This window comes from Pipra filicauda, unplaced genomic scaffold (assembly GCF_003945595.2).
Source record: "Pipra filicauda isolate LSUMZ 115617 unplaced genomic scaffold, ASM394559v2 scaffold9_size5747161_pilon, whole genome shotgun sequence".
Lineage (NCBI taxonomy): Eukaryota > Metazoa > Chordata > Aves > Passeriformes > Pipridae > Pipra > Pipra filicauda.
In genome coordinates, this window is record NW_024105198.1 from 5298935 (window position 1) to 5319214 (window position 20280).

The 20280-nt window shown below is 44.0% G+C and overlaps 1 protein-coding gene across 1 annotated transcript in view; it reads right to left on the reverse strand.

Moving 5' to 3' along the window:
* The window catches only part of FNDC3B (fibronectin type III domain containing 3B), a 191305-nt gene extending 184407 nt beyond the window's left edge, over positions 1-6898 (reverse strand). Inside the window, exon 1 of the mRNA XM_027724625.2 lies at positions 6788-6898. The gene's annotated coding sequence lies outside the window, so the exon portion shown is untranslated. The remainder of the gene's footprint in view (positions 1-6787) is intronic.
* Between the last annotated feature and the right edge of the window lie 13382 nt (positions 6899-20280).

Genomic DNA, 20280 nt, shown 5'->3' on the forward strand with positions numbered 1-20280 from the left:
CACAGCATTCCTGGGTCATTTGGAGCCAAGATACAGCCACCTCGGCTGCAATGCTGGGCACACCCCCACTACACATGTGGATGGACATGTTTCTCTCATCCAACAGCCTGGTGTTCACATGCCTGCACTTTTAGTCATGCCAAGGCCACATGTCACACCCACTACATGAACAAGAGCATGAAGTCAGAAGGAAGGGGACAGAAGGGAATGCAGTGTCCCACAAACACAGATCTGCTGCCCCTCCCTTGCCCACATCTGAACCATTCAAGGAAAGCCAGCAAAGAGCAAACACTGTGCCAAATTAAGTATTGTGTCTCTGGTTGCTCAGTTCCCCACACACACAGGCTGTCAGATGGTGTTCACTGCTCAGGAGAGATTCTGCTTCTACAACACCAAATGCTGCACCCTGAGACTCCAGTCTGGAGTGCAAGAGCAGGAGCAGCCTCCCTGCATGGCTGAGGATCTCCTTCAACAGCTGTGCAACCAACAGAACAAAATCAGACAGAGATATAACTAAAAGGAAAATCCTATCACAGTATCAGAAGTCATGGGAGGCCAATGAATAAGCATGCAAAAGAAAGGATGGGCAAGTGGGACGCTGAGAAAAACAGCAGACCCACAAATAAAAAACCTCATTAAAGCAGAAGCCAAATCTGTAAAAATCCAGAGTAAGAAACAGTTGTTTTCTTTCATTTGCTTTTCTCTGAGCTGCCACAGCTTCAACTCTTTCCAGCATGAGAAAATAAAGACTTGTTGCTCTCTCCTCCCCAAGGCAGGCTTGGAAAACAAATTTCCTAGTTAACCTGCCAAAGCAGAAGATGTGACAGCAGCTGAGTGTCCCTCTGCCCTGCTCAGGGGATGACTCAGTGGAAATCAGCCCTCAAGAAACATGTTGTCATCCTTCAGTCAGTGCAACCAAATAGGAACAAATTCCTCACCTTAAAAGCCATGGCTTCCAAGGTAGCCACAGTTCAATACAACATCGTATAATAGAGGAACAGCACCAAAACATTTGGGTGAAAAAAACCAGCTTATTTTCAACCCTTTTTTTCAATTTTTAACACAATTAATTAAAAGGTATCCACTCTAACAAGACCATAAAAATCACTTCCTGAGAGCTTTAAAGCAGCACAAAAGAACAGGATACTAATATGTGCTAAGTAAAGTGAAGTAAGAACCAGGGAAAACAAGACCAACATTTCAATTGTTCAAGCCAACCAAACACACAACTCAAAGCCAAACACCAACCACAATCTGTCTGCTATAAGAACAGAGGAACACACATGTGCATGTGTGCAACTGGGTCTCAAACTTGCATCCAGTTCAAATACTTCTAGAAGCATCATGTACATGGTATATCCCCATGTGCCTTATCTTGTCACAAAAGGAGGAATTTTTTCCACTTTCCAGTTCAGTCTAAGCCATTATTCCCAATACTTTAAGATCAAATGAAAGACAGAATACTGAGTCCCCCAGGAAAGCAACACCCCTTATAGAGTCAGTCAAGTCCAAGCTGTTCCTTTGCTTTTCAAACTCACCACTTCTATCAGTACTTATAGACAAAAAAGCACTATTTGGGCATTATACACACCAAATAATCCACAAGCTCTGCAGTTCCAACTGGGTCGCTCGTATTCTGTTAATTTATTCTAATGAAGTGATGCTTCTGGTTGCCATACATTTGCTGGTAACAAGACCTGAAATCAATTTTTTCTCTTCTATGAGTTGACATTAGTTAATTCCCCAAAACTTCCGGCTGACCTGAAGGAAACCTACTCAATGCTCTCGTTATCCACAAACGCTATCATCTTTTTTTTCTCTGCTGCATTATTCCACCTCAATAAATACATAAGGAGCAGAGCAATGCATAATACTGAATAACATACCCAGATCAGTTCAAGTGTCTGCAAGCATAAGGTCACTTATGTTACATGAAGTGCCATTGAACAGACACAAACTTCCACAATAAAAGGCAACTCACAAAGTGGAATAAATTCTAGCAACTAACTAATCTTACTAAAGAAAAATGGTAAGGTGATCCTGAAACAAATCAGGGCAAATCTCTACTCCTACACTGTTTCTGCTATCAAGGTCCAAAATAATCCCACCATCTTACTTCACGGTAGCATTGGGTTTGACTAGAGAGTTGTGCAGAAATACTTGGGGCAAAAGATAACACTGGGATATAGGTTATAAACATTAGAATTTTATTAGTGGCTGAGGGGGGAACAGGGAGCAACCATGTAAAATTGACACAGCTGCATAGAGGCCCAGAGAACCTACAAACTAAGCAGAACACATTGATTTTGCTAGTTTGGATTAAAAGTGTGGGGAAATCTGTCCGCAACATCCCAAGGATCTCTGAAGGTGGCGAGGGTCACCTAAAATTGTTGCTTATTTAAGTTTTTATTAACCTCTTGAGAGCAATTTCTTTTTCTCTTTTCAAAGTATTCCATATGAAACACTGATGAAAACATGAAGTATATATTTAAATACATATATATACACATACACGTTATATTATTAGAGTCCTTTGCAAGGACCTAAAAATAGAAATGTCCATAACAACGTACAAGGCAATGATAAGAGCCTGGGATGTAAAGCATGCTTTAAGGTATGTGCATTGCTGCCACAGAATTGCTATACACCAAGTCAACACAGAGAAATCAGACAAGCCTATCACCTTCATCTTCAGGGAATTCAAGTGTTTACTTTCAGTTATTCTAAATCTAACAAATAAAAACCAAACCACAGCAGCAGAAACTCTGCTCCTGAACCCATCTTGTCATTCTGCTGAGTAGTTTCTAGAAGTAGGAGCAGATGCCAGAACAAGCAAATGCCACGTATCAGTATTAGCTGCAGTTTCTGTTATCTTAAAAAAAATTATAAAATACATACTTAATTACCCAGGATTGTTTGTTGCTTCATATTATACATAGCTGCATGGTTTATTAAGCAGAGTATCCACATGGTAACTTTCAGTATATCACTATTATAAACTGTCATCACTAGAAAAACAAATAAAGAATGTTTCCTATACAGTTGGTGTTGCAGTTGGCTTTTTGTCTGTTATCCGCTAACAAACACCACAATTTACTTGTAAACAAAAGATTCTTCAGATCAAACGCAGAAAGTATGTCACTGGAGAAGCCCTGTGTTTTAACCTCTAAGCTCAAGGAAAGCCATCCTTTCCCAATTAAAAGCACCGCAAAGATCTGCTCAAAGCCACACTACCTGGGACCTCCAGGGAATACTCGTGCTCAGGAACACATTTTAACACAGACGACGTGTTCCTCGTGTACTTGCTCAACAGCACCGTCATTTTTCATCCAGAGGAGAGCACAGATTTAACAGCAGCAGCAGCATTTCCAAAAGGCAACTCATCTCTCCCAACACTTACAAACTCCACAATAAATCATGTTTAATTAGTTTGTGCCTTTTTTTCCCCGGCTGTCTGGAATCCAACAGAGAGGGGGCTTCCAACTTTAATTTTGCAAAGAGATGCTTGGAATAAACTGATAAAAAACACAAACCACCACATCCCCACTGGAAGCTGTTGGAGTTATCTGCTCACTGACACACCAGCATTCCTGCCTGTAGATGGCCTGTTACCGTTGTGTATCCAGCGGCTCCTATTTCCACTGCCTTGTTTGAAGAACTTCCCTCTTCCCACATACCTTCCATCTCCAGGGACAGATCACACAGGGACACTAAACCTTGGCCGTAAACAACACGAGTTTTGATATTCCCGTTTCCAAAGGATCCGCCAGCGCTCAACGCCGCTGTTCAGCAGCACGGAGGCGATCACCGAGGCACAAATCCTCTGGGCAACACTTGAGAAACTCTTTGCCTTGCTGGTGTTTTGCACAGCTGAGATTTACACAGGGCTCTGCTGGCTGCCTCTGCTATTTATTTTATTTGCTGTACACTAAAGGCTACTGCAAACAAATGGGACTTCGATAACTTGCGGCATGTAGCACAAAACCGTCCCAGTGTGCTGGGACACTGTTTCCAGGCTTAACACCCGTTAACCACATCCTTGGTGGAGAGATGGGATGCTCTCCCAGGGTGTCCCAAACTGCCCGTCATGCTGCTCACAGAGATGACTCCATCTTCCCTCATGTCCTTTCTTTTGAGGGGAGTGGCAGACTACACTGAGAAAAGCACTGTGGAGAATAATTTGTTTTATTCAGCTGTGTTTGGGCTCTGGGCCTTTTATGTAATTATATGTATTTAGTAGGAATTAAGATCCTCACACTACAAATATTTATTCATACTATAAACTTGGGTTCTGCACTAGCACTCAGCAGACTGACAACCTACATTTTTGAGGGAAAAAGACAATTATACTCATTAGAAAGTTCATGAATACAACCACACACATGCAGAAGTTTGCTGCATCATCTGTATATATTTTCTTGCACAGATTTATGAACTACCTAAGTCTGACTGCCCTTAACTGCTTCTCTCTCTCAAAGGACTTAAAAAAAAAAATCTACAAAGTGAAGAGAAAAACCCATAAATTCTCTGCTCAGAAAAAGGTATAATAATCTTCTTTCAGTTCACTAAATACCACGCACAGAAAAAAAAAAAAAGGCATTAGGATAAACGCACTTCAGATTAGAAGTTACAGACTTTTCCGAGAGTAAAGATAAAATCCTTGCAGTATGGAGTTGGAGCTCCAAGCTTCTTGGCTATAGCAGAATATCAGCTTATTTTGGCTGCTAACTTCCTTTATTTCTTATCCTTTGGCCAACTATAGGCTATCAGTATGAAAAACCCCTCTCACTGCTGCCCCAGCAGTGACCTTAAACCCAAACCAGATGAGCCCCGATGGCTCAGAAATAAAATAAAAAAAAAAAATTAAAATTTAAAAATTGTAAAATACATTAACTTATACACAGACTTATCCCTGAGCTACATTTATAAGCATAAAGTAGCTAAAAGATACTGAACTGGGAAGAACAATACATGGCACTTCTGGGGCAGCAGACGTTTCTGCCACAGCAGGGTCCCGATACAACCACAAATCACAACTGCTTTAAAACTAACGAGAGGGAACCACAAAGTGCTGAAGATTAAGAGAAAAGCACTAACAGACCGCTTCTGTGCGAGACCCGAAATGACCCCGGGAACACTGCCAAGAATGATTTTCTTACTGGTAGCACCGGCAGCATATTCTCTTACAGCTGAGAAAGACACACAGGTGGTAGGTGGGCGAGACCAGCAGTGGACGGGGCGAGAGGAGCAAGATGCCTCCACCCAGGAGGCAGCCCATTGCCCATTCCTGAGGTTTATGGAAGTGATGCCCTTATCTGGATTTCCAGCCAAGCACACATTGTGTCATCCACGTCCAGACCAGCTGCTCCCCATCGGAATGGAGCTGAGCCCCACACCAGGACAGGCATCGAGGCACTGCCAGGCCTGGCAGCCTCAACCATTTTTAAGCAAGCTCTGCTGCAAAAAAGGTTGAGAAACAGTTCTACGCTTGAAAAATCCGTGTAAGTTTGAAATCCCATTACCTAGCACATTGTTAAACTCGAGTTAGACTGGTTTGGCACCTTTCAGGAACGTACTAGCTGAGCCCCGGGTTCCACAGGGTAAGTGGTTAGGGGATACAGTAGATGTGGTCAGGGCACAGGGAACTGGGATACGTGAATCCTCGTCTCACAAATCTAGCACGGAGTTCAAACAGCACATAGAAAAAACCCAAAGCAAACAAAAAAAACAGCCAACAAGAAACTTCAATCTCTCCCTTAGTTCCCCAATCCGTGATGGGGTAACTACCACTTTAAGGAGTCAGGCCAGTACTTTTAGATTCTCAAAGGACACAAAGAAATGCAAATGAAATACAAAATTACTAATATGGAGAGAGGCAGGCTTGTCCCGCGCCTTCTATTCTACAAATATAGATGGGATAAATGGTTCGTTACATTTAACTCCAAGCCGCACTACCTTCGCCAAAACCTTATTTAAATAGAACATTTCTGAGAACCGGGAAAGGGGGGAGGGATGCAGCTGTGGTCTTAACCTAAGAGAGGTTAAGCTTTTAAAAGAGTTGTTCTTTTTTCGCTCCGTCTGCTGGTCGCATGCCATTTTAAAAAGGTGTCTGGCAAGCAAAATAAAAAGTTTCCAGGGCTTTCCTTCCCAAAGCCGCCTCTGCCAGGAGCCGGGCGGGGAAGGACGGGGCCGGGAAAGAAGACGGTCGCGCCTTTCTCCGGCTTTTTCCTTTATTTCACGTACCCGCTGGATCCAGGCATTCTGCAGGCGGAGGAGCCCCCCGGTTCCTCCACCTGCCCGCACCCCGGGCCGGGCAGTGGGGCCGCCGAGCGGGGCGCGGCTGCGGGGGAGCGGCGGGCACACACCGCACACACCCGCGGTGCCGCCGGGCCCCGCCAGCACCGGCCGCTCCCGCACCGACCCCGCGGGAGCCGCACGGGCGGGGAGGGAGGGCGGCGGCGATGACAGCGGCGGGGCCGGCAGCCCCCCGGGACAGCCGGGCGGTGCTGGAGCGCCCGTCCCGCCGCCAGCCCCGAGCGGGGCGCGCCGGGGCCGCTCCCGCCCGCCCGCCCGCCGGGCGCTCCCCAAAGCGGGGGGAGCCGGAGGGGGCGCGCACAGAAACTTTCCGCCGAGCGCGGCCGCGGTCCCGCCGCCGAACAAAAGAGCCGGGACCGGCAGCGGCGCCGCGGGGCGGGGGACGCCGCTCCCGGGGGCTCCGAGCCGAGCGGAGCTGCGGGGCTCCCCCCGCCCAGGACAGGCTTCCCCCGCAGCGCCGCCGCGTCCTTACCTGCGGGAGGGCGGTGCGGGGCGCCGGGCGGCGAGTCCCGGTTAGCTGGAGCGAGTGCCGGGAGGGCTCGGCGGGGATTCCGCCATGTCAGTGATGTCGGCACCACATGGGGCCCCGGCCGGCCCACGCTACCGCGCACTCTGGAGTAGCGGCTCCCGCCGAAAAGGCGACCGAGGCGGGCGTGGGGCGCCGGCCCGCCCGCTCCCGCCCCCGGCCCGCGCCCGCCCCGCCCCGGGACGGCCCCGCCGCCGCCACCGCCCGCCGGGGGCGGGGGAGACGGGCAGGGCGGGCACGGCCCGCTCCGCTCGCCCCGCTGCAGTCCTGCCCCGTCCGCCGTGAGTCCCTCCCGGTTCGCTCATCGTTACTTAAAATCGTAGAATAATGGAATCACCGAGTCATAGGAAAGGTTGGAAGAGACCTTCGAGATCGTCCAGTCCAGCCGCCAAGCCCGCACTCCCGTCGTAACCCCTAAACCACCTCACCCAGACACCTCTTCAACACCTCCAGGGATGGTGACTCCACCATCTCCCCGGACAACCTATTCCAAGCCTGATCACCCTAACAGTGAAAAATTTATTTCCTAATAACTAATCTGAATCTCCCCAGTCTCAGCTTTGGGCCATTTCTTCTGGTCCTCTCGCTGCAGGCATGGCAGAAGAGAATGGCCGTCACCTCACTACGCCCTCCTTTCAGATAGTTGTGGAGAGCAATGACATCCCCTCTGAGCCTCCTCTTCTCAAGACTGAACAAACCCAGCTCTCTCAGCCACTGCTCCTAAGACATGTTTTCTAGACCTTTCAGTTACTACCAAATATCTCCCCTAGGCCATACATCACCCACCCAGCCTCCTCCTGCCCACCCAGCAGCCCCCACCACCCTGGCAGGGGTGGGTGGTTGTGATGGACATTGTACCAGTCATCACCAAAATGCTATTTCTGCAGGGGAAGCCCCTCACTCAAGCAGTTTCAGGCTGGGGTCAGCGTGCCAGAAGACCAGGGCTTCTCCATGTGTCCCCTCTTTGGCATCTGCTGTAAGTTGCCCATGCTCCCACCACTGTGGTCATTCCTATGTTCCCATCAGTTGGGACTGAGGAGAAGAAGCTCTAGGCAATGTTTTCCAAGGCTAAAGAAGTACTCTGACTTATTAAATTGTGCAGCTCTAAAGAAGAGGAGTTTATCCCCTGCCTCTGGAAGAGAGCTCTGAAGAGCCATGGTGGTCATTCACCTCTCAGCACTGCATCCAAGCCATGTGGGAATCATGACCGGAGCTTTAATCTGGTTACAGGAAAAGCTTAAAATAGGACTCAGCCTCACTCCTACCACAGATCACAGCCTCTCTTTGAAGGGCCTTTTGATTTGGCCTTGGTCCTTTGGGTAGCCAGCCTTCCTCTGCAGGAGTTCATTGCCCACACGTCCTGTGCTCTGCCTTCTCTCCATTTCTGTATTCTTCAGTGTTATTTTTTCTGACAGCTGTTATCAGTGATTGATCCACTTTATCCACCAGAGCAAGGTTTCCTTTCAGAAACTGGAAAACCCTTGGGAGTCGGAGGCAGCCCAGGTGTATTTTCATCAGCTTCCATTACAATATCAATAGAAACATTTTTCCCATAGGACTCCTTGATGTTCTACTTCTTGTTGAAACACTTTTTGGCATAAAAGCTTAGTAAAACCAAAGCATCGTGGCCAACTAGGCTGGGTTTGGTTTTTTTTTTCTACGTGACCAAAACACAGAAAAATGAAAATAAAGTTATCTGAAATAGATAATTCCTATGAAAATAACAAATAGGCATTTTCTCATGGGAAAGATTTTTCAAAGTGAAATGGTTGGCCAGCACTAAGTATTGTTTGTCGTTAATTGCAAAAACTTTTGTAATGCATAAAATCTAAAAGTAGAAAAATGTTTTGTTTTATTAGTGACCCAAAACACGCAGACTTTTTGATGGTCCTGGATGGAGTTACAGAGCAGATGAGATTAATTATTCACTAGGGTGGTAAAGCCTTTACTTGGTCTTGTAGACTGTTTTGTGGGGAGAAAAAAAGAAAAAAGACGATAGAGAAAAGGGTCAGTGAAGGCATTGCTTTAGGAAGGAAAAAAATCACTGACCCAAGCAGGAGAATGGGAAAAAAAAAAAAAATTAAATGGAGGAATAAACAAGATCAAACGCAGAGAACAAAATTAAGAGAAATAAAGAAGAGGAAGGAAGTGGAACCACAGAACTGATTTGTATCTTTTCTATCCAATGGGCCAAAGGCTGTGTCCTCATTTGGAGAGTCAAAACAGAAGCCCCAGGCGTGAGGACATTTCCAGGCTCACCTGGAATTGCAGAAGTGGGCAGACTCACAAAAACTAGCACAAGGCCATCCTGGGCCTGGATCAAATGCTGTCTTCTCCTTAGAGCTCCTTCTATTCAGCCCTGCTGCCCTGACAAACTGGGAGAGCAGATGGTGAACAGCAACCATAAACTGATTCAATGGAGATTGGGCATGGCCAGGAACCCAGGGAGAGGGCAAGGGAGAGTGAAGCAAGGATTGCTTTTCATCAGAGAGTTCCTACATAAATAACAGTTAAAACTATTTCTTTAATGGTTTACTCCCTGAGCCACCTCATCTAGGAAGAGCATTAATCAGACAGGAGGAAATGTCTTTTGCCTCTGAAAAAGGAAAAGGATTAGGTTAAGTGGTGACACAGCAGGGACAGACAAATCACACTGGAGAAAATTACTGACCTAAACTATAATCCAAAAAAATACAGACCAAAGCCATGAACTAACTTTTCTGTTTTGATCAGTCTGGGTTTTTTTCCAATAACACACATATTTATCTTTTATCACAGTGAGATCTCTCTGTTTACTCAGGAAGCAAGTGGCGTCAGAAACGCAGTAGTGCGTCTCTTCCATCTCCCTTCCCATGTGTGCCTGTTGCAGAGGAGCAGGATGAAGGGACAGTGCTGTATCCTTCTTTGGTCTTTCTCTTGGATCCAGGTCTCCAGGACAGTCACTGCCAAATGCAGCAGGACCAGACAGAACCTCCTAACTTCTTTCAAGTAAGAATTGTTTAGCCATCACATAGTAACAATTTTGGCACTGTTGACTGGGGCTGGATCCAAACCAATTCTAAACCCTGTGTTCTGCCATCATCTCCATCAGCCATCCCCTCCTATTTGGTGACAAATGCCAGAGAGGGGCCCATGGACGTACAATCAAGATGTGGCCTTGAGGGTCAGACATCATTGCAAAGGCTCTGAAGACAGTCTTTATTCTGTTGGAATACTTTCCTTCACATTTCTGATGGGATTTGAGTTAAGCTGTTACTATTCCCACAAGCTGCATCTTCTGTATCCTGGAGGACGGGCAGGCAGAGATCTTGGCATTAGTGCTGTTTGACAGCATACAGAGCATGCTTTGATTTGTTTATTTGCTGAATACTGTGTTGTTTTTTACCTGGGGTATACTGCCCTCAGCCAGTTTTATTACTACATAGCACCAGTATGTAGGGTGGATGGTTCCACTCAAACAGTGGCTGGACTGTAGGTGCAGGGTTTTCTCCCCATATGCATTATTACACCTCTGAGCAGTTGTGAGGTGGGCTGGCTCAGGGCTCCGTGTCTCAACAGGCTCCATTCACCCCTAGCAAGAGCTCCAGGTTCACATTCTCACTTTCACGGCCAGCAGCAACTTGGATGGAGAAAGGCAGAACTACTCAGCAAAATTGCCTTAGGTGACCCCTCATGAGGCTGAGAGCGTGCCCTGAAGCATCCCTTACTTGGACCTCACCCTGCCAGCTGAGAGGTGGGATGGGCAGGATGCTCAAAGCAAACAAGTGGAAGATCTCCTTACAAAAATATCCAGAACAAAATGATGTAGCACTTCTCCTCTCTCCCCCTTGTGATGAAACAACTTATTCCTTCACAGAATAAAGACAAGACCATATCATTTGTTTTTCATTGTTAACAAAGGGGGGCCCTTGTCTGTATGCCTCACAAACCAATAAAGTTGGTGCAATTTAAACAACTGAGTACTCAAAATCACACAGTACTATCTGGTCATGGTATTCTTCTCTCACTCTTTTATATGAAAAAAATGAAAGCTAAAGGCAAATTAGATTGTACAGATTAAAACATATTGAGCTCCTCCAATTCTTATAATGTTTTATTTTCAAGATAGTGCCTGTGGAGACCGGCACAAGCAAGAAAATCTGGGTAAGTGTGTGTAGTTCATAACAGTCACTTTTACTGCAGAGAATCCAAAATTCTGCAGGACACTCTTTTTAAATAAGTAGGGCATGTAAACATTAGCATGAACCAGGATTTCTATCTGTACCTCTCTATTTAGAAGAAATGAATGCCAGTTATTCACTCAGCGTATATTCACGGTTTTGCATTCATAACCTGACTGAGTTTGGTAGGGAGTTTGTATTCATGGTATTAATTAGCAGATTTTTCCCTTTTTAGGGCAATACAGATCAGTATTTTTCATGCTTGATAACATGAAGAAATTAAGCCCCCAAAAGATTATTCTTGGCATAAGATTAAAGGAATAACCTCTGTATTATTCTGAAATAAAAATTCTCTGCCTCTTGTGTTAGTGCCGTGCATGGTATTTTTGCATTGCACATCAGTGCAATAAAACCAGCTACCTATTGGAAATTGGTTTATTATATTTAATGGGCAAGGCTTTAATTTGGCCTTTGAATCTCTCAGAGATTCTACTAAGCAGTAAAGAGAGGTACTACTAGGCAACAAATATGTCCAATCTCTACTAGAAGTCACAAAAGACCAGAGAGAGAATTTCACCAGCAGCTAGAAGAGGCCCTCTAAATGACAGTGCCATTATTCTAAAGACGTGATTTCTGACACACCAGAAGTTGTTGTTTGTCATGGATATTATTCTATTAGCTGTTTCTTAATCTTTACAAAGGCATCATGGAAAGAAAATGTTCTTGCTGCGCTCTCTTCCATGAGAAGCACCATTGTCTTCACAGTTTGTCTGTTTGCAAGCTGAGGACTTACACAGGGCATTTTTTACATTTTTTCATCTACGTTGGTTTTATAAGTTTAAATAAGTTCCCATCTGCCAAGAGCTTCCAAAGAGCATTGGCACTTCACCAATACAAGAAGCTCGCCGTGAAGATTATACACCGGTTGTGCTTATTCAAAACAATAACTTCTGACCACTGCACCAGAAGAAAATACTCTCATTTATTGTCTCAAAATCATGCATCTTTGCAGTGTTAGTTCCAGTTTTGCCAATGAGGAGGATGTTCCTTTTGATATTTTACAAATATTTCAGCTAAATCTCCCAAACATTGTGCAGCTCTTTGGCTCATTAGGTTTGCTTGGGGTTTGTTTTGTTGAAAGCTCTTGTTTCAGTTCAGGCTCTAAAGAAAACAAAGCAGTATTGCTCACATTGTTAAAGCCAAAAGTAGGGCCATGGAAAAAAAAATGTTCCTCTTGGAAGAGTTTGGAGATTGGTATTCATGAAACAGCTGGAGATGAAACATACAGCACTAATCCTGTCCAGTTGCTCCTGGTCATGTTGCACATTCAGGAAATTCATAATTAGGTGGTTATATCCCCAGTGTTTCCCCTGCAGCACTCTTTACAACCAGCAGTTTATCTTCTTGTCGTTGAAAAAAAAAACAAAAAACAACCAACAACAAAACCCACAACTACAAAGAAAAAAGAGGGGGAGAAAATACAAGCAGGAATGACTTAAAACATGCTTAATAGTTTCTTCTCCCTGTAAAGAAAGAATAAATCAGATGTTGTCATTTCTGCACATGCCAGCAAACTTCTGCTGATCCACTGCCCTTTTCTATCACAGTAGTTTTCCTCTGTGCTGTATCTCCTTCCTCTTCACAGTATTTATTTTTCCAGTTAATTTTTTCTTTTCCCTTGCCAGTCATGCACCCGCTTTCCTGTAAAGGGCAGCCACACCTGACAATTTAGAAATAAACGCTTTAGTAAGTAAACATTTATTTTTCTTGCCGACTGGAAGCACTAGACATGGGGGTTTTATTCCTAGCTCCCTCCAAGGTTTCTAGTGAATTCCTAAGTAGTTTCTGCTCTTTATTTTGATTTCTTTAGAGGTATCATGAAAGCCTTGCCCCACACACTGAGAATCTTCATACTGCATGTTACAAATCAGTCAGGGTACAGCTTGAAGGATTTTTCTTCTTTTCATAGCCTTTAAATCCAACAGCCTTATGTACTGCTAATTACACACATATACGACGTGGAGATTTTTGTGTAGAGGGCAATCCGTGAGAAATGTTGCCAGCTTTGGAATTAAACTGTTACCAGTGACTCAGCAGGTTTGCTCTGCAATAGCAAAGCATTCGGTATGAGCTTTTTAAACAATCATGATTACTGATTTTTCTCCAAAGTAACTTAAAAGAAGACTGCTTAGATAACACAGCTAGTTAAAGTTCAGGGGTTTCCATGCCTGTGATTAGGAAGCTACGCCGGTGGCTCAGAAGTCTGGGGTTTAAGAGATAAAAAAACCCCGCAGCAATTTCATAATGCCTACAGTGAATGCACAAATAACTTCAAAACAACAAGAATCATAAACCCCTATGGTGCTGGAATGGCAGTTCCAGCCCCTAGATCACGAGATGATCATAAATCCCAGCGAGAGGCGAGGGAAGAGCCAGCCCTCATCCCAGCATTCCTCCCAATGCTTCTTATCCAGGGCAGCCTTGGCCACGTCGTGTGCACTTGTGGTTTTCTCTTTCTCTCAGAATTTTGCTAATTGTGCTTTTAGTCACAAATGCATCAGAAATACACCTAAACAATGCCCTTTTTTTTCTAACTAGCCTTCAGTGAGCATCTCCGACTCCCTGAACCAGAAGGCTCACTGCTTTGGAATGGAAATGCCCACTCGTGCCCATGTACAAGTCCTCTCCAAAAATATCATGGAAAAGCATGATGATTTTCAAATAAGTGAGAGAGATTCCTCAAAAGCTCTATATATCTGCAATAAAATAAAATCCTTTATGCTGAGTGGGAGGCCCTTATGAAAAAAATATCACCAAGCATTGAACGATTTAAGAGTTTCATGTCAGATTCCTCTCCGTCAATGACTTTTCCAAGAGGTTCCCCAAAACTGCATGGAAATACATCAAGTGTTACTTTGAACAGCAGTCACGTTTTAAAAATTATATACCAAGTTGCTAACTTTTCCAGACTTCAAAAGTGATGCCTAAGATTATTTATCAACGTGGAATAGATACATTATTGAGTCTGGAGTACAAATGTCTTGGTATGGCCTTGGAAAAACCTCTTCAGCTAACCTTGCCTCAGGCTAGAATGATTTAAAAACTAATGTGTATTTTACAATTCTATTACTTTTTTATCTACAATAAATAGCCAGGCTTAACCTCTCCATCATGCTCTGTCACACACACTATCACACCCAAATTCTATCCACTTTTAACGTTTTTTTAAACTAAGATCTAGCAGCATGCCCTAAAAATCAACAAAACTGTAATTATTTTTGACTAAGGGAGGAGCAGCTGTGACAAACAAGGCAATGTGATGTCTCAGCTCCTGCCTTGTGTGCACTCCAGCAGATCACAGCTGTGATACACAGTGATGTGAAATGGTGTCCTGAGTCATTCAGTGGCTGATAGGTCAAAGATGGACTTAAATCTCTCTTGAAAGGTGACCACAGAGCTGATACAGGGCTGGAGGAGTGACTGTAATACGTTAAAATAAGAAGGCAGGTGGATTCTTCACAGGTTGCTGCTGCTGTTTCACTTTTGGTTCTTGAAGATTCATGTGATTTAAACAAATCTTGAAGGGACAGGAAAGCAAATAGAATTATTTTCACTACCCACACAATGATTATGTCATGCTTAATAGATGGGTATTTAAAAATGTGCTTTGTGATCTCTGTAAGAAAGTTGTTACAGAGGAAAGGTGTCATAAAAATGCTAGTTATGATATAAATCGTATGCCATGTACAATAAAGATAAAATAAATATAATAGACATTTTAGAAGGATTGACAAAGTTCTTATACGTGTATTTCATATGCTTCTTATTCCTCTCTCCCTGCATTACTTCAGCTTTAAAAATGGAATTGCAAAATCCAGGAACAATCTGCTTTGGGTCACAGTCTTCCCCAGTTCCTCACCACAGAACATGTATTTCTGTTTCCCTGACTTAAAATATCTGCACAATTCTCAGAGCTGATTGCCAGTGCCCACAGCCAGTCTCTATTTGAAGCAGGGCACAGTGGTCCCCCTTTCATCCCTGACCCCCAGCCCGGAGCTGCCAGTCCCAGCCAAGCTCTCAGCCTCACTGCAGCCAGGCTACTGCGCCTGTGCTTCAGTCAGGTTTTAGAACTTTGGAATGCCATCAGCAATCCACTTGGCTTCCCTGGGTCCATTTTTACTACTGAGCCTTTTTTACTGTCCCAAATTCACAAACATCCTCAGGGTCTCACAGCCTGGGGCCCAGAGTGTTGATAACTTCCCTGGTCTCTCCCAGCTCTGCTTGCTGGGATGAGGATGGGAAAGGGCGAAGATGCCCCAAGAGCTGGGGTCTCCCTGACCGGACCACATCTCTTCCCAGTCCAAGTTGTAAAGCCATGCTTACATGAGCAGAAATACTGGATCTGTGTACTTCCTGAATTCTTCTCAGCACATTTATCCTGGAGCAGGCATGTCTGCTGAATTTGTTGGAGTGCACAACACAGTTCATGTCAGCACGACACCTTTATGGTAGCCCTGCATCTGCTCTGGGACTCAACATATACTTGGGATGGAAGTGATGGACAGCGCCTGATCTGGCATAAAGCCTGGCTGTTCAGAGTTAATCCATCAGAATTTTTAAAATAAACTGGAACTGGCAGAGAGTTTAGACCACATAAATACTTGGTCTCATATGGCAGCACTTTTTAATCCTGTCCTGCCCAAAAAATAAATGTATTCTGTTGTCACACCACTCCCTCAGTCCTTTGGTGTTTTCCTTCTTTTGTAACTATAAGATAGGGATCCCTGCATTTCTATAATGGGATTCATATAAATTCCTTGTGGAAGTGCACACCTCCTTGAAAGCAATACTGAACTGATATCAATCATTTCTTCTGTATGGTACTTAAATCCTCAGAGATTAAACGGAAAATACATCAATCCTTCAGAGTGCTGGGGGCACGTATTTATATTTAACTTAATCCTGATATTAACATATTTAAAATAAACTTGGCAGTTCATTATGAGAGAGCTATAAAAGTACTCTGAAGTATTCAGAATAATCAAGTAAGCACATGCAGTATGAGGGTCCAAGATGGAGTTATTTGGAAAACGCACAGTTCTGTCTGGCACAAAGAATATTCAGTGATGAACAGAATGCTAATTTCAACAAATACTCAAGAGATGTCCTTATCTTACTTTGCATTTCTTGTATAATGCTATATGTGGAAAGAGAGAAAGAAAGCTATGATTCTATTCTTGTTGGGGAAAGATTTGAGCTTCAGAGAATTATTTTTTTTTTTTTAGTTTTAGTAACTCATCTCTCTTTACAAGCTTGAACTCAATTCTGAAAACTGCTCACTTCCATTCATCAATTGACTTCGTGACTCCATTTTAGTGATAAAGAAATGACACCTGAGTACTTTAAACATAATTCACTGAATTTAAAAAGAGAAAACTCTTGCAATCTATAAATTATGCAACCAACACTTAAACTTAGCTGTGTTAATCAGGGGATGGAGGAAACACATTTAAAGTGAGCTGATGCAAAAGCTACATTTTAAATAGCTGAAAGATATTGCTAAAAAAGGGGAAAATGAGTACTTTTTAATTTTTTTATGTTATAGATCAATCCACTGAGCAGGAGGTTTTTTCCCTGGGACACAGGTTAAGGGAATGAAAGCTAAGAAAGTGAGAGCAGAAGAAATTTTAGACAGGCAAACTTTTATCTAAGCTTGTTAACACCTGATTGCTTTCAAATACTAACAGACAGTATTAGTGGCTGTGTTGCTATCACCTACAGCTAAAAATAAGAGACCATATGATGCCCAGAATACACAGCATGTGGGAAAGCCTTGATGGGCCAGGGAAGAGCAGACAAATGGGGTTTGAAATCTGGGATGAAACAAAGTGATCTTTTGCTATCTCCTGATTAATTACCTTGGCAGAAACAAGCTGCTTAATAAGGTTTCTTTGGGTGTAAGATGCAAACCGAAATTCATGCTGCTTAATTCAAAGACAGAGGTAAAAACCGACTAAACCTGTGGTATCTCTGCATTGTTTAGAAGAGAGATTGGATTAGGCTGAGCTTTGTTCCCCGAACTGTGGCTCCAGCTCCAGGGTCAGATTCAAGTCTTTGGCAGCAATTCAGACTTGAGCTGTTGCTGCCCTTCGCTGCTGGGACCTCTGTGCTCTGCCCTCTGGGTTCTGCTGGTCCTCCTGGGTTTTGCATCAATGATGTCAATCAGGTCAGGATACTGATCTGGCTGTAAATCAGCGTTCCTGGAAATGTTTCGGTGTATTTTTGCTCTTCAAACCGGGTATCTCTGTGGGTGGTTCCAATGGCACCAAAGGTAGGGGTGGTGGGCTGCAGTATGGAGGTGGGCATGGATGTAAGAGGAGGATAGATGTATATTAAGCCAGCATTGCTGCCACGCACATGCAGCAACATGACTTTGAACCACATCTCGTCCAGGCACGTCACATACCGAATTCCACCAAAGGGAGACAATTATCCTTCAGTTCATGTGAAGGGGACTTGTGGTTTAACACAGGAAAAACTGCATTATTTCCTCTCTCACCAAAGATTTCTGAGCAGCTAGAGTGTTCACCCCACTGGCAGGCGTGAAACTCTACCTGGTCACTAATCCCTTACCTGCTCCCATGGATAATTAACTACTGAGCATAAACGTTGCCTGCAGCATTTTCTGTTGGGAGGTAGCCCAGCTGCTGCAGAATGAAGATCCAAAACTTGCTGCAATACTGGGGTTATATTACCAATCTCCACACCCCCTGAGTCATGTGTCTGCTGCCTCAGTTCCTTCTTTTTGCTTTCCTGATGAGCACATGCATGCACTCACATGCACATGTGCACACACCACGCGCTGTGGGGTTCAGGAAGGCTTCTGCATTCAGTTTTCTGCAGCCCAAATTCCAAAAAGGGAGTTTCCTGAGGCTTAAATGCTTCTGGATGCTGAGATGCAGCTAAAACAAAACACTAAAGTAAGGGTCTCAGTGGAGTCTAAGCAAGAGTAATCTGGTCATGGGGGTCTGGCTTACAGTAGACTGTAAGTATAAATAGTTGCTTCCTTTGCACAGCAAAAACTCTGTATTTTGTCTACTTCACGGAATCATAGAATGGTTTGGATTGGAAGGGATCTTAAAAATTATCTAGTTCCAATCCCCCTGCCATGGGCAGGGACACTTTCACTAGGTCGGGTTGCTCCAAGCCCTATCCAACCTGGCCTTGAACACTTCCAGGGATGGGGCAGCCACAGCTTCTCTGGGCAACCTGTACCAGGGCCTCACCACCACACAGCCAAGAATTTCTTCCCAATATCTAATTTGAACATGTCCTCTTTCAGTTTGAAGCCATTCTCCCTTGTCCTATCACTCCATGCACTTGTCAAAGGTCCCTCTCCAGCTCTAGATAAAGGTTCAGTTTAATTATGAATCTCTCTTCTGATAGAATCAATGGTGCAGCTATGTTATGTTAATTGTCTGATTATATATTCATGCACCTGGTAAGCTGCTGGTGGCACCAGCTGGTGAGAGAGTTGGGCCACAGCCAGTTGCCCTGGGTACAGTGATGACCTGGGAGAGAAGGGTCCCAATTCCATTGCTGTGAACCAGCCAGTTTTCGCCTCCTGCTCTGGAAGTTTAGTACTTCTGTCTGTTGGTATTGGGCTCATGCTACCATGATCCTTATAACAAGGTCTTTTTAGGGTATGTAAAAAAATATTTGCTTTCCACTGCTGTTTTCAGGAACATTCATTTGCATTTGCTTGCTTTTTCTGCACACTGACACGCAAATATCCAGAACACCCGAACAGATCTCCATTCAGAATTGCTCATGTTAGTGTCTAAGAAGCAGCCGAGCATCCTTCACTTTGTGTGCAGTTCTCTTTCTTCTGCAAATAAAGCTGGAGTTGATTCCTCCTCAGGATAAATCCTCTGCAGGTGAAAGCCTTTCAGAACTCAAAACATCTGGAAAAATTAATACAGCAGCTTCCCTGAACATCCAAAAATCTTCAAAAAGAGTAAAGATGAAGAAAACCCACTGAGAACGGCCAACAACTTTGAAAGGAAGCCTGTGTGGAACAGTGGAAGTGTTTGGAATGGAGACTTCCCCAGGGTAAAGAACGTTGCTTAACTACAGGACAGTTTGAAATGACCTGTCTGTGCTTAAACCCCAGACTCAGTTCACCCAGGCATGTTTGTAGCCAACATCAGTCAGAGCCAGCATACTGACTTCTCAGGAACCATTACTCTTCTCTTTTCCTTTTATTTTTGGAACTATTTCACAATTAGTTGTGTACTCAGAGCTTAAATTATAAATGACTACCAGTGATAAGGGACATGCCTTAATTCTCCAGTACACATGCCTGTTGGAGCTATTTCCCTCTGGGGATTGCCCTAATGCAAGTTCTCCTTAATGTCCAGTACCAAGTCACTTGTTTATGTGTCTCAGCAGTTTCAGGAGGGTAGAAGCTGGCTATATTATTTTTCTGTACTTTGTAAGAAAGCTTGGAAAGAAAGAGATTTTTATTTTCCTCAGATGGTATATCAGGTGCTAGTTGCAGGCTAGATCATATTTTATTTCTTCTTTGGGACCCCTGGTCTTTCTTTGACTCCCTCACTGCATACCTAAACTTCTTTCTGGTGCTTAGGGGTTTTCTGAATAGTTAAGTCATCAGGAGGATAAAGTATGACAGATCAGTGTTTTGGAAGGACCTTTCAAGGCATCCCTTGGGGCTGTCAGGATGCACTGTGCAAGCTCAGCTCTCCGTCTCTACTGGGGTTTACGGAAGACAAAGTAAGCCTATGAAGCCAGGACAATGGCAATGGGTTGAAGAGGATTTGATCACTTTGCAGAGTTCTCAAATGATGGATGTGTTTGTCAACTGGACAAGAAACTACTTGGATGAGCAGGAATCAGTAAGCTTAGCTTTAAAGGTAAAGAGATGGAGCAAACTGAGTCTCTCCTTTGGTTTTATATTGTGGAACCAGAGGCAGAAACCTTGCTGAAAACAGGAGTTTCTTCTCCCTGTTCCAAAGGGTGATTTGACAGAGGAGCTTTTCTACAGAGCAGAGACATCCTCCATCCTCTCATTTGAGATTTTCTGACTCTTGAGGGTTTCCCACAATTCAAGGTCCAAAAAGAAAAGAAAAAGAAAAAAAAAAGCCTGGGTTTTTAACACTTCCTTCCAAACTCTGCTAGTTGTGTTAATTTTGCTGTTCTTGGGTTTACTGTGGTGTTTTCTTACAAGTTCCATGGATCCTAGAGGCCCCTTCACCTGTG